This window comes from Tursiops truncatus, chromosome 1 (assembly GCF_011762595.2).
Source record: "Tursiops truncatus isolate mTurTru1 chromosome 1, mTurTru1.mat.Y, whole genome shotgun sequence".
In the NCBI taxonomy this organism is placed as follows: domain Eukaryota; kingdom Metazoa; phylum Chordata; class Mammalia; order Artiodactyla; family Delphinidae; genus Tursiops; species Tursiops truncatus.
This window is the reverse complement of record NC_047034.1, coordinates 171,736,989-171,749,523: the sequence shown is the minus strand read 5'-3', so window position 1 is coordinate 171,749,523 and position 12,535 is coordinate 171,736,989. Positions and strand designations below refer to the sequence as shown.

Sequence of the window (12,535 nt, the reverse complement as noted above, 5' to 3'; positions counted from 1 at the left end):
ACTTGATTAATTTAATAATAGTCCAAGAAAGGGTTTATAGGTTTCACTGGCTGTCAAAGCAGTCCGTGGAAAAAAGTGTAAGAAATATTGGTTTAGGCAAACCATTATGTTAAGAATAGAATGCTAGCAGTATATTTAAGTACTTAACTTTAGCTTTGACATAAAAAGGTTGAGGTTAAAAAGTTAAGAATCACTGAAAAACTTTAAGACTAGTAAACAAAACAAAGATAGTGTCCTGTGAATAGCTTTATTTTTCCCCTCCTCTTTTTCCTCATTGTAAACTTATAGGATTAGAACTGCTGTTTTTCTTGTGGGAATTTTTTTCTGTTTTTTCATCCACCGGCCCCCCACCCCCACCCCGCCTCAGTTTTATCGTAGAAATCATGGAATCCTTAGATTTTTTAAGGTTGTTCCTTTTAGTCAGCTTGAATTCTTTCAATGAAATGAATTTCAAGCACATCCAATGTTAGAATTAAATGCCATAGTAGATATTAATTTCTCTTATGTGAGGGGGTTCAGCCTTAATCAAAGAAAACAAGATTTGCAAAAATCTCAATTTATAGAGAGTATCTAAAATTCAGTTAGTATGTGATGCTGTATATAAAAAAGACAGGGAATTCCCTGGCAGTCCGGTGGTTGGGACTCTGTGCTCTCACTTCCTAAGGCCCAGGTTCACTCCCTGGTCGGGGAGCTAAGATCCTGCAAGTTGTGCGGCGCGGCCAAAAAAACCAAAACCAAAAACAAAATAAGACACCTTAACTCTTCAGTAAAACATTTATTTGTTTATTTATTTAAATACTTATTTTGGCTGTGCTGGATCTTCATTGTTGCACTCGGGATCTTCGTTGTGGCACGTGGGATCTTTTTTGCAGCATGTGGACTCTTAGTTGCAGCATGCAAACTCTTTAGTTGTGGCATGCATGTGGAATCTAGTTCCCTGATGAGGGATTGAACATGGGGTCCCTGCATTGGGAGCGCAGAGTTTTACCCACTGGACTACCAGGGAAGTTCCCAGTAACACATTTATTATATAAAGTAGGTACATTTATTTTCTCCCATGAATTGAATGGGTCGGATTATAAGATTTATAAGGGGACTTCCCTGGTGGTGCAGTGGTTAAGAATCCGCCTGCCAGTGCAGGGGACACGGGTTTGATACCTGGTCTGGGAAGATCCCACATGCCGCAGAGCAGCTAAGCTCGTGCACCACAACTACTGAGCCTGTACTCTAGGGCCCACGTGCTGCAACTGCTGAGCCCCCGTGCTGCAGCTACTGAAACCCATGTGCCTAGAGCTTCGCAACAAGAGAAGCCACCGCAATGAGAAGCCTGAGCACCTCAATGAAGAGTAGCTTCCGCTCACTGCAACTAGAGAAAACCCGCGCACAGCAACAAAGACCCAATGCAGCCAAAAAAAAAAAAAAAAAAAGATTTCTAAGGTCTTTTTAGTTTAGAAAATCTTGTTCTAGGGCACACCGTGTTAGAACTGGCAAAGGGTCTTTATTGGCATGGAAAAATATTAAATGACAAAACAAGGTGTAAAATGGGACATGTAACATCTCTATGGGGTCAGTGAAAATCTATACGTGACTCTCCTGTGTCAGCTTTTGATACAAATGGTGTTTCCATTGATAACTGAAAATCTAAAGTGAGAGATGAATAAGTATAATATTAAAAGCTCTCTCATGCAAAAAAAAAGAAAAGAAAATCTTATTCTAGCCATTCTCCATAGTGTATAAAGGTCACTGGAATGCTGTGAAGATTTTTAAAAAGTATATTTTGATGATTAGTTGGATTATAAAAGAGCTTAATATCTAGAAATACTGTGTAGCCATCATACAAAACATTGGTGTACCAGTTCCTTTCAGATAAATCATCTCCTAACCAGCTATGCTCATCAATCAAAAATAGGCTTTCTTGGGTTCAGACTTAAGTGGCATTTGTAACGTTTCAAATAGTTTTATTTATTAAATTAACTGCAAAATTATATTGCAGTTAATTTAAAAAAATGGTGTCTGTGCTTTGTTATACTAATCTAAGGTGTATAATGATATACTGTAGTTTTTCTTGTCACTTATACCTTTCTGTGTTTTTTTTTTTTTTTATGAAGTAGCCCTTTCCACGGTGGTTTTTGACACATATTATTCCTTTTCAGCAAGTTTGCTGTGCCGCTCTAAAAGTAGATGTATAAAGGGAACTTTAGTCACAGCTTGGGGTCTCACAAGGTTATGACATTTGATTTCCTTTGTGTTGATCTTATTGGAAATTTGTATAAAGGTTTTGCTTGTAAAGAAAAGCTTTTTAGTTCTAGAGATTATAATTAATGACTAAAGTGTTGACTGGAGAAGTTTGCATATTTAACAGGTTTCAAGAATGATTGGCATAGAGACTGGTGACTTATTTCTTAATTTAATAGGCTTAATTTCATGCAGAGTTTTTATTGGGAAGCATGATTATTTAAACGTTTATAAACCATTGGAAGTGAGTAGAAAAACCCAAAGACCTTTTAAGATTAAAGAGTGATAAAGAAGACCCATTTCCTTAATCTGGAAGTATTGGTAGTCTTTAAAGATTTACAGAAATGCAGTGGTGATAAAAAGAATATGGAATTTATGTATATTACAAAAAGATCACATTTGTCCTGATTCTGTTCTAAGTAACCATATATTGTGAAATAAGGATAGAAGTCTAATCAAGTGAAATATTAGAGGGAATTTATAAATTTCTGAAAGTCTTTTTTTAAACTGTTATTTTACTAAGAAGTAAGCCATAGGTTAGAAGTTAATTTCCTTCTCAGCAGTTGTACTGTAATAGTCCTATTAAGCCAGGTAGGAAGCACATTTTCAAAGAGTCCTTTGTATTTACACCCCGGACTCTTGATGTGGATTTTTGTTAGTTTCTTGGCTTCTGCTACTTCAACTTTGTTTTCTCCAGCCTTCCCCTTTTGATCAACTTGCCTTGCTCCTTTTTTTCTTCATCTAACTGTTTTATTTACTGCCATTACTTTAAGAAATGGTTAATCATGGTCATTTGCATTCTCTTTACAATTGTACTTGAGTTTTTCTCAGTACTATGTAAATCAGACACATTTATGAAGTTGTTCATTAATTATTGTGAGAAGAAATGTCCAAAAGTTAACTTAGTGGCCACCATCATTGTCTGTATTCCTGCATTGTGTGTGTGTATGTGTGTGTGTGTGTATATATATATATATATATATATATTTTAATATTTATTTGGCTACACCTGGTCTTATGGCACGTGGGATTTTGCGGCGTGTGGGATCTTTAGTTGCGGCATGTGGGATCTTTTAGTTGCGGCATGCAGGATCTAGTTCCCTGACCAGGGATCGAACTCAGGCCCTCTGCATTGGGAATGTAGAGTCTTAACTGCTGGACTGCCAGAGAAGTCCCCTGCACTATGTATTTTGACTTTTAGAGTGTAAACTCCTCCCTCCTATTCTCTGAAGAAGTACCTTATGAATTCTTTCTAAGATTGTCTAAAAGATTCAGGCTTCCTATTTTATGTAGCCAGTAACGTCTAAATATCATAGAATCTTTGGGATTGTTTTCTCCTTATAATTGGATAATCTTTCAGAGGTTTACATATCAGTTGCGCACTCTCTTTTTGTTAACAATTAATTTTAGTTAGTAAATAGTTATTTTGCACCATTAGATTGGTGCAAAATAATGCATATACGTATTTTTTTCACTGAAGTAATGGTGCCGTTAATAGTTCTGAAGAATTTTGTCATTCAAAGCTTTACTGAAAACATTGCCGGGCTTCCCTGGTGGCGCAGTGGTTGGGAGTCCGCCTGCCGATGCAGGGGACGCAGGTTCGTGCCCCGGTCGAGGAAGATCCCACATGCCACGGAGCAGCTGGGCCTGGCTGGGCCCGTGAGCCATGGCCGATGAGCCTGCGCGTCCGGAGCCTGTGCTCCGCAATGGGAGAGGCCACAATAGTGAGAGGCCCGCATACCACAAAAAAAAAACAAAAAACAAAAAACATTGCCTTTCCCCAAGAGTTGTAGTCATCAAGTTTTCATGTACAGGAATCTAGGCACTAACCATGGATTTGATAAACAGCTGACTATAGTTTTGTTGGTTGAATTAAGCTTATCTTCAGTCTTCAAGTTTTCTTAAACCTTTTCTAATTAGAGTCAATAAATCGTTTCTCATCTTAAAAAAGTAATGTATTATGTTCATAGAAGCATTTACAATAGCCAAAAGATAGAAGCAATCTAAGTGTTCATGACCCATGGAAGGATAAACAGAATGTGTGACAACAAAATACGTATCACGGAGTATTATTCAGCCTTAGAAAGGAAGGAAATTCTTCTTTTTAAAATTGAAGTATTGTTGATTTACAGTATTATGTTAGGAGAGGAAATTCTGACACATGCTTCAACATGGATGAACCTTGAAGACTTTATGCTAAGTGAAATAAGGCTGTTACAAAAGGACAAATACTGTATGAGTCTACTTACATTATCTTCCTGGAGCAGTCAAATTCATAGAGAAAGTGGAATGGTGCGTTCCTTTTTTTTTCTTCTTCTTTTTTTTTCTTTCTTTTTTTTTTTTTAACTGTTATAAGCAGTGTTGCTTACTAAACAGTCTATCAAATTGTCTTCCTAAGAGGTTTCTCTAATTTATACTCCTGCAGACGGTGTTATGAAAGTGTCTATTTTCTTAGACTCTAGCTAATATCTAGGTATTATTAAAATTTAGGTCTTTGTGTTGCATGGCATTTTTTTTTTAATTTGGATTTTTGAAATTTTGAGTGGAAACTGAGCAGCTTTTTTGAGTGTGTTTGTTTTGTTTACCATTTTGTGTGTATGGGTGTATTTTTAAAGAATTTCCTGGAACTTCCCTGGTAGCGCAGTGGTTAAGACTCCGTGCTCCCAATGCAGGGGGCCTGGGTTCGATCCTTGGTCCGGGAACTAGATCCCACATGCATGCCTCAAGTAAGAGTTCGCATGCCACAACTAAGGAGCCAGCCTGCTGCAACTAAGACACGACGCAACCAAATAAATAAAATAAATATTAAAAAAAAATTTTCCTATTTGGGTATTTTGCCTGTGTTTTGTTTGGACCTCTGTCTCCCTTGATTTGGAAGAATTTTTATATTTAGGAAATCACTTATTTCTCATGTGCAAGTATTTTTCCCCATTTGTTTTTTGACTGTATTTTGCTATTTAGGAGCTGTAATTTTTATGCGGTTTAATTTATATGGTCTTTTCTTTTATGACATAGGGATTTTATCTCAGGCTGAGAGTCTTTCCCAGACTACAACAAACTTATATATATATATATATATATATATATATATATATATATATTTATTTATTTTTGGCAGAGAGAGAACACAAATCAGCAAAATATTACAAATCATTCTCCCCCCGCCCTTCTTTTCCCACCTCTCCCCCATTCCTCCAAGTAGAGAAACATTTTAGGATTTTAACTTTTTCTAAAATGAGGCTAGGGGTCCTGTGTTTGACTGCGCTTTGCTCGCTTTAGGGATTCTGAGTCTGTTTTTTTCATCTTTAGTAATCATTTGTACTTACTCCAAAGATAAAGTGATTAAAGGGAAATATATTATTTAAGAATAATTTTAAAATCTTTTATACATAAATTTATTTCACAGTAGATTTCCTGAAAGAATTCTGTATCTCTATGAAGTGAAGATAGGTTTTGGCTGTCATCTAATGGGTTACTTATCTTCCCAGGCAGGCATGCTTGAAATAGAAAATGTCTTCCTTAAATGTGCCCATTTACAGGAAACATGGCAGGCAGTTGATTTGTATTGAGATAACGCAGACACTTGTGACTAAAGGATATGTAAAATCTGTTGTATTAAAAGACGGTGACAGGGACTTCCCTGATGGTCCAGTGGCTAAGGCTCTGTGCTCCCAGTGCAGGGGCCCCAGGTTCAGTCCCTGGTCAGGGAACTAGATCCACATGCTGCAACTAAAGATCCCGCATGCCACAACTAAGACCCAGTGCAGCCAAATAAATAAATATAAAAGACAGTGACAGGTACTATTTTTTGTCTTTTTTCTTTTAATAATAGTTTTAATGAGATATAATTCGCATGGCATAAAATTTTTCCTTTGAAAAGTGTACAGTTGTTTTTAGTATATTTGCAGAGTTATGCAGCCATCACCACTAATTTCAGAACATTTCCATCACTCCAGAATGAAATCCCCATATCCATTAGCAGTCATTCCCCATTCTTCCTTCTCCCCAGCTCCTGGAATCCACTAATCTATTTTCTATTTCTGTGTATTTGCCTATTTTGGACCTTTCACATATATATGGAATCATAAAATATGTGATTGGCTTCTTTCCCTTATAGTGTTCTCGAGGTTCATCCATGTTGTAGCATGTATAAGAACTTCATTCCTTTTTATTGCCAAATGACATTCCATTGTATGGACATGTACCACATTTTAACAATTCCACTCAGCAGTTGAACAATTGGTTTGTTTCCATTTTTTTGGCTATTATGAATAATGATACTGTGAACATTCCTGTATGTGTTTTTATGTGGACTTCTCTTTTCAGTTCATACCCAGGAGTAGAATTGCTGGCTTATACGGTAATTCTAAGTTTAACATTTTGAGGAACTGCCAAATTGAATTCCAAAGTGGCTGTACCATTTTACGATTTCACCAGCAATTTATTAGGGTTTAGATTTCTCCTTATACTTGTTATTGTCTGTCGTTTTTATCAATATTCTAGCCATCCTATTTTGTGTGAAGTGGTATCTCATTGTGGTTTTGGTTTTTATTTTCCTAAAGTCTAATATCGTTAAGCAAATTTTTGTGTGTTTATTGGCTATTGGCTGTTTGTATATATTTTTAGAGAAATTGTCTATATCCTTTGCCTATTTTTAAATTGCATTATTTTTTTTTCATTGTTGAGTTGTAAGAGCTCCTATCAGATAAATAATTTGCAAATATTTTCTATTTTCTGGGTTTATATCAATTTTTGATCATTGTCTTTGGATAGAGTAAAACTGTTAACTTGTAATTTATCATTGTCATGCTAACAATTTAAATTTATCTTTGTCATTCTAGATAATTGTTAAACCAAGTTCTTCTTTTGGATTTTAAGTTATTTTAACTGATATAATGAGACATATGACATATTAAAAATATTACTATCTTACTTGGTTATGTCCAGATTGCAGGAGTTTTGCCATCTGAGTATATGATTCTGAGCTACTTACTACATTTAATGGTTTGAAGTATGGGCGATATCAGTAATTGTGAATGAGGTAGCTTTAATGTCTACCTCTACTATGTTGATGACAAGAAATAGCCGTGATTAATTTGAAAAGATTGGGATTGTACACTTAAAAATGGTTAAAATAGCTAATTTTATGTTATATTTTATCACAATAAAAAATTTTAAAAATTTGATCTGTGATTATGTAGGAAAAATGTGTCCAGCTCCAATTTAAATGCTGTTATGATGCATTATTTAAGTTTCTAGGAAATTCTGCCTTTTGGCATTCTTGAAGTATTTGTAGTCACTGGTATAGAAAATAAAATAAAGGTCTAACACAGAGGGGAAACCAGTCTTTTGGTTTAAATATAGGATCAAGTGGTTGATTTATAAATTAGTAATTCCTTCATAAAAATTTTTTACTATGAAAGGGTTATATAAATAAGTGTTGATGTTACTGCATTATTGCAGATAATTTGCTGGTTGTAATGGGTATATTTATGACCCAACTGTCTGAGTTTGGAAGAGGAATGCTTTTGAATATTTTCATAATATAAAAAATAAGTGAGCTTCCCTGGTGGCGCAGTGGTTGAGAGTCCGCCTGGCGATGCAGGGGACGCGGGTTCGTGCCTTGGTCCGGGAAGATCCCGGAGCGGCTGGGCCCGTGGGCCGTGGCCGCTGAGCCTGCACGTCCGGAGCCTGTGCTCCGCGGCGGGAGGGGCCACGGCAGTGAGAGGCCCGCATGTGGTAAAAATAATAATAATAAGTAAACATAAACATTTATTGTTTCTACTATTATAGGTCACCCAACCAAACTGTAATACTCATCTCTTAGGCCTTTTTATCCCTTACAGCATGCTCATTTGCTTTTCGCTTTCTGTCTATTCATACTTATTGATCGTTTTCTTTTGAATAAGGAACAGCTTAGCCATGATGGTGTGGAAGGGTGGAAAAGTGGGCAATACGCAAAGAATTGATAGTTTGATAAAATATGTAATCTTTGGAAAACGATGTATTGGGTTTTAGATGAATGGGTGTTTTAGGTTAATTGCATGCCTCTTCAAAGAGGCAGATATTCTCCTCATTACAATTCTGTAAGTCTATCCTGAATAACAGGTAAATGTTTCAAGAATGACTTGGGGAGGATTGTTTTCTGTAGTAGGAGGACTTGTGTGAAAACGAATTGTGGCTATTCTTTGTTATTGCTTATTATTAGTAGGGTCAGTTGCAAAAAAAGGTAGGATTAAAATTAATAATTGCATTCTTATTGATAAACCAGCTAATAAAAGATAAATGTAGTAACTTTTAGAAAGAAAGGGTATTGAGAGAATTCATTGGGTTTTAGCATACTAATGATCTTTAGCTTTATGTATTTAGTGTTGCTTTGGAAATTAACAAAGTAAGTTTCTTGTAGAGTTGAGGAAAAGTTTAGAATAGGAGGAATCTTTTCACATATCAAGGAGCTGAAAATTGTAAATAAATCAATTCCATGAGACTAGGGATCTTTGTTTTATTCCTTGATATGCATCAAGTGCCTACAACAGTGCCTGTTAAGAACCATAAAATTAAAAATAATTGATTCAGGATTAGAACCCTACTCTTTTCTCATAGTGGAGGAAAAACATTAGAGTATATCATGATGCTCTCAAATGTAAAATGTGAGGCCATTAATACACTGCAATTATATTCTTCAAGGAGATGCTAAGGACTATAAATTTGACTGTATAAATAGTCACATGTTGAAAGACCAAACATCTCAGCAAATCTGGCATTGTTTTGGGTTATTTTAAAATTCTCTCTTAAAAACGTAGAAGAATTATAGTGTATGTTGATCAGTTTAATATTTTTTGATGGTTAATATTTTTGACCAAACAGAAACCAATTTAATGTTGTTTTTTGATTGTGTTTTTGAAGACAAACCCATTAGATTGTTATATACTGCAGCTTGTAGCAATCAAGCACACTTTCTTAATTTTATGTTCTTATTTTAAAAAAAAAAGGTTTTCTTGATTCTTTAAAGATTACAAATGAGTTAACTTATTACTACAACCTTTGACTATGTAATTTAAGAAAATATTTTGTGCATATTACTGGAGACTATTCCATAGGTTCTCTGAAAACCTGTAACTAAGGCTCTATGTTTAAAAAAAAGAAATACTATTTAACTGTGGTTTTATTATTTTTGCTCTTTTTTCTTTTTTAATTAGTAGATGTCAGTAAATGTTTCGTTTGAATACTTAAGGAATACTTGAATACTATAGGAACTGTGTTGTTTTGGAAAGAGTAGATAAAATCAGGACATCACATTTCCATTTACCAGCTGAGTTCTCATGGCTGTGAAGAGTTAACAGGTTTTTTTTTTTTAGTATAGAAGAGTAATGTAATACCTGATAAAGTTCTCTTATGTTAAATTTGGAGATAAATTCGTATTTTGTTTCCAGAGTGTACTCTCCTTATGTAAAAATTATGGAAACCGTGAGCCCACCCTTCTGAAGACAGAGGGCCATTTGACTTTGTTCTGCATGCATAATCTATGCATTAAGTATTTGGTTCTTCTTTTCAGTATTGCATTTAGCTCTTTGTTATTAAGAATTTAAGCTTAAATATTTGTTTTCCCTGTTTACACTTCGGCTAACTGACTTTTTTGATGGGGAATTGGCTGATGCTTCCCTCTTTTTTTCTTCTTTCTAATAGAAAAACCTATGTAGTCTTGGGCTTAGTGATAAGTTGTGTGTGTGTGTTAAAATGTACAAAATTTATTATCTTAACCATTTTTAAGTGTACAATTCAGTGGCATTAAGTGCATTCACAGGGACTTCTCTGGCAGTCCAGCGGTTAGAACTCGGCGCTTTCACTGCCGGGGCCCAGGTTTGATCCCTGGTCGGGGAACTAAGATCCTACAAGCTGCTTGGCGTGGCCAAAAAAAAAGTGCATTCACAATGTTATGTAACCATCGGCACTATCTATTTCTAGAATTTTTTTCATCCCACACAAAAACTCTGTGTCTCCCCAGTCCCTGTTAACTTCTGTTCTACTTTCTGTCTCCATGAATTTGTCTATTCCAGATTCTTCATGTAAGTGGAATCATAAACTAATTGTCCTTTTGTGTCTGGCTTATTTCATTTAGTATGATGTTTTCAGGGTTTATGCATGTTGTAGTGTGTATCGAAACTTCATTTCTTTTTATGTTTTAATATAATATTCCATTGTTTGTATGTGCCACATTTTGTTTATCCATTCATCCATTGATGGACAGTCGGGTTGTTTCCATCTTTTGGTTTTTGTGAATAATGATGCGGTGAACATCCGTGTAATGTATCTTTTTGAGCCCCAGTTTTCAGTTCTCTTGGGTATATACCTAGGAATGGAATTGCTGGGTCATATGGTAATTCTGTGCTTAACTTTTGGAGAAAAATGCCACTTTCCACAGTGGCTGCGCCATTTTACAGTTCCACCAGCTATGCAGAAGTTTCAAATTTCTCCATATCCTTGCCAATACGTGTTTTGTTCTGTTCTGTTCTCTTTTCTAATAGCAATCCTAGTGGGTGTGAAGTGGTATTTTATTGTGGTTTTGATTTGTATTTCCCTATGCCTACTGATTTTGAGCATCTCTTTCTGTGCTTATCTGCCACCTGTATTTCTTCTTTGGTGAAGTGTTTTCCCTATTTTTTATTTTTATTTTTTTTACAAATCTATCTATCTGTCTATCTACCTATCTATCTATCTATCTATCTATCTATGTTGGGTCCTCGCTGCTGCGCGTGGGCTTTCTTCAGCTGTGGCGAGCGCGGGCCACTCTTTGCTGCGGTGCACAGGCTTCTTATTGCGGTTGATTCTCCTGTCACGGAGCACGGGCTCTAGGCACGTGGGTCTCAGTACTTGTGGCTCACAAGTTCCAGAGCGCAGACTCAGCAGCTGCCGCTCCGAGGCATGTGGGATCTTCCCAGATCAGGGCTCGAACCCGTGCCCCCTGCATTGGCCGGCAGATTATTAACCACTGAGCCACCAGGGAAGCCCATCTTCCCTATTTTTAAAAAATGGGTTGAGTTGTAAGAGTTCTTATATTCTAGATACAAGTCCTTTGTCAGATACATTGGAAAGTATTTTTTTTAATGTTTGTATGGAAAGAACTATTTCAGTTTCTATTTTTCCCCCCGAATTTAAGAGATCCTTTCATCAGTTAATTTACGCCAAGTAATTTCGTTACATCTAGTTCAGTGGCCTGATGAAACTGCATTTTAGGATTATGTTTCCCTTCTGAGAGGTAATAACTTAAATCATACTGGAGGATGTAAAAGGAAAGTTCGGCTTTCTGATAATGTTGTCAGCTTCTTCAGGGGAAGTGTAAAATTATGATATTGGGGACTTCCCTGGTGGCACAGTGGTTAAGAATCCGCCTGCCCATGCAGGGGGCACGGGTTCGAGCCCTGGTCCGGGAAGATCCCACATGCCGCGGAGCAACTAAGCCCGTGTGCCACAACTACTGAGCCTGTGTGCCACAACTACTGAAGCCTGTGTGCCTAGAGCTTGTGCTCCAGAGCAAGAGAAGCCACTACAATGAGAAGCCCATGCACTGCAACAAATAGTAGCCTCCATTCACCACAACTAGAGAAAGGCTGTGCACAACAGCGAAGACCCAATGCAGCCATAAATTTTAAAAAAAAGAAAAAAATTATGATCTTGGATTGTCAGCATGTAAGAGTGCTATATTTAAAAGTGCTGTGCCCTTCTTTCTAAAATGCCAAATTATAAGTATACATAAGAGTCTGTCAAAAGATTTTCTGATTTATTAATTTATATAAATAACAATTATACATAAATTATAAATTTTAACACTTTTTCTTTTAATCCCCTGGAAAAGAGAACTAAATGGCAAAAGATTACATTAAAAACTAGACACACTTGCAAATGCACAAAATATTTGAATTTATTTTGCCTTCCAGTAAGGAGTGTTTGAAGTCATCTCATTTTTTCACTAAGATCATTTTCACTTAATGAATTAAATTAAAATGAGATCTGTAAAATAGCCATTTTTAGCTACAGTTTTTACTTTAATGAAAATCTCTTAAGATTGGTAAGTTACTTTGATTATCTTAGGTATAATATCCTTTTTTAGAATGTAAAAATGCCTAAAAACTTCTGAGAGTCATTTCAGCTAAGTGTTCCAGGAAGGTAAAAGGCAGTTTATAGTAAATACTATATTTAAAAAGTTAGAGCAATAAAATAATGTGGTAAAAATGTTTGTAAATATTTGCCTCAAAAAAGAAAAATGTGAGTTTAAAAGCCATTTTAAATTAACTTGCAACCC

General features: G+C 35.9%; 1 protein-coding gene across 4 annotated transcripts in view; it reads left to right on the top strand.

Moving 5' to 3' along the window:
• The window catches only part of SPEN (spen family transcriptional repressor), a 93,826-nt gene that overhangs the window by 23,546 nt on the left and 57,745 nt on the right, over positions 1-12,535 (top strand). The window lies entirely within an intron of this gene.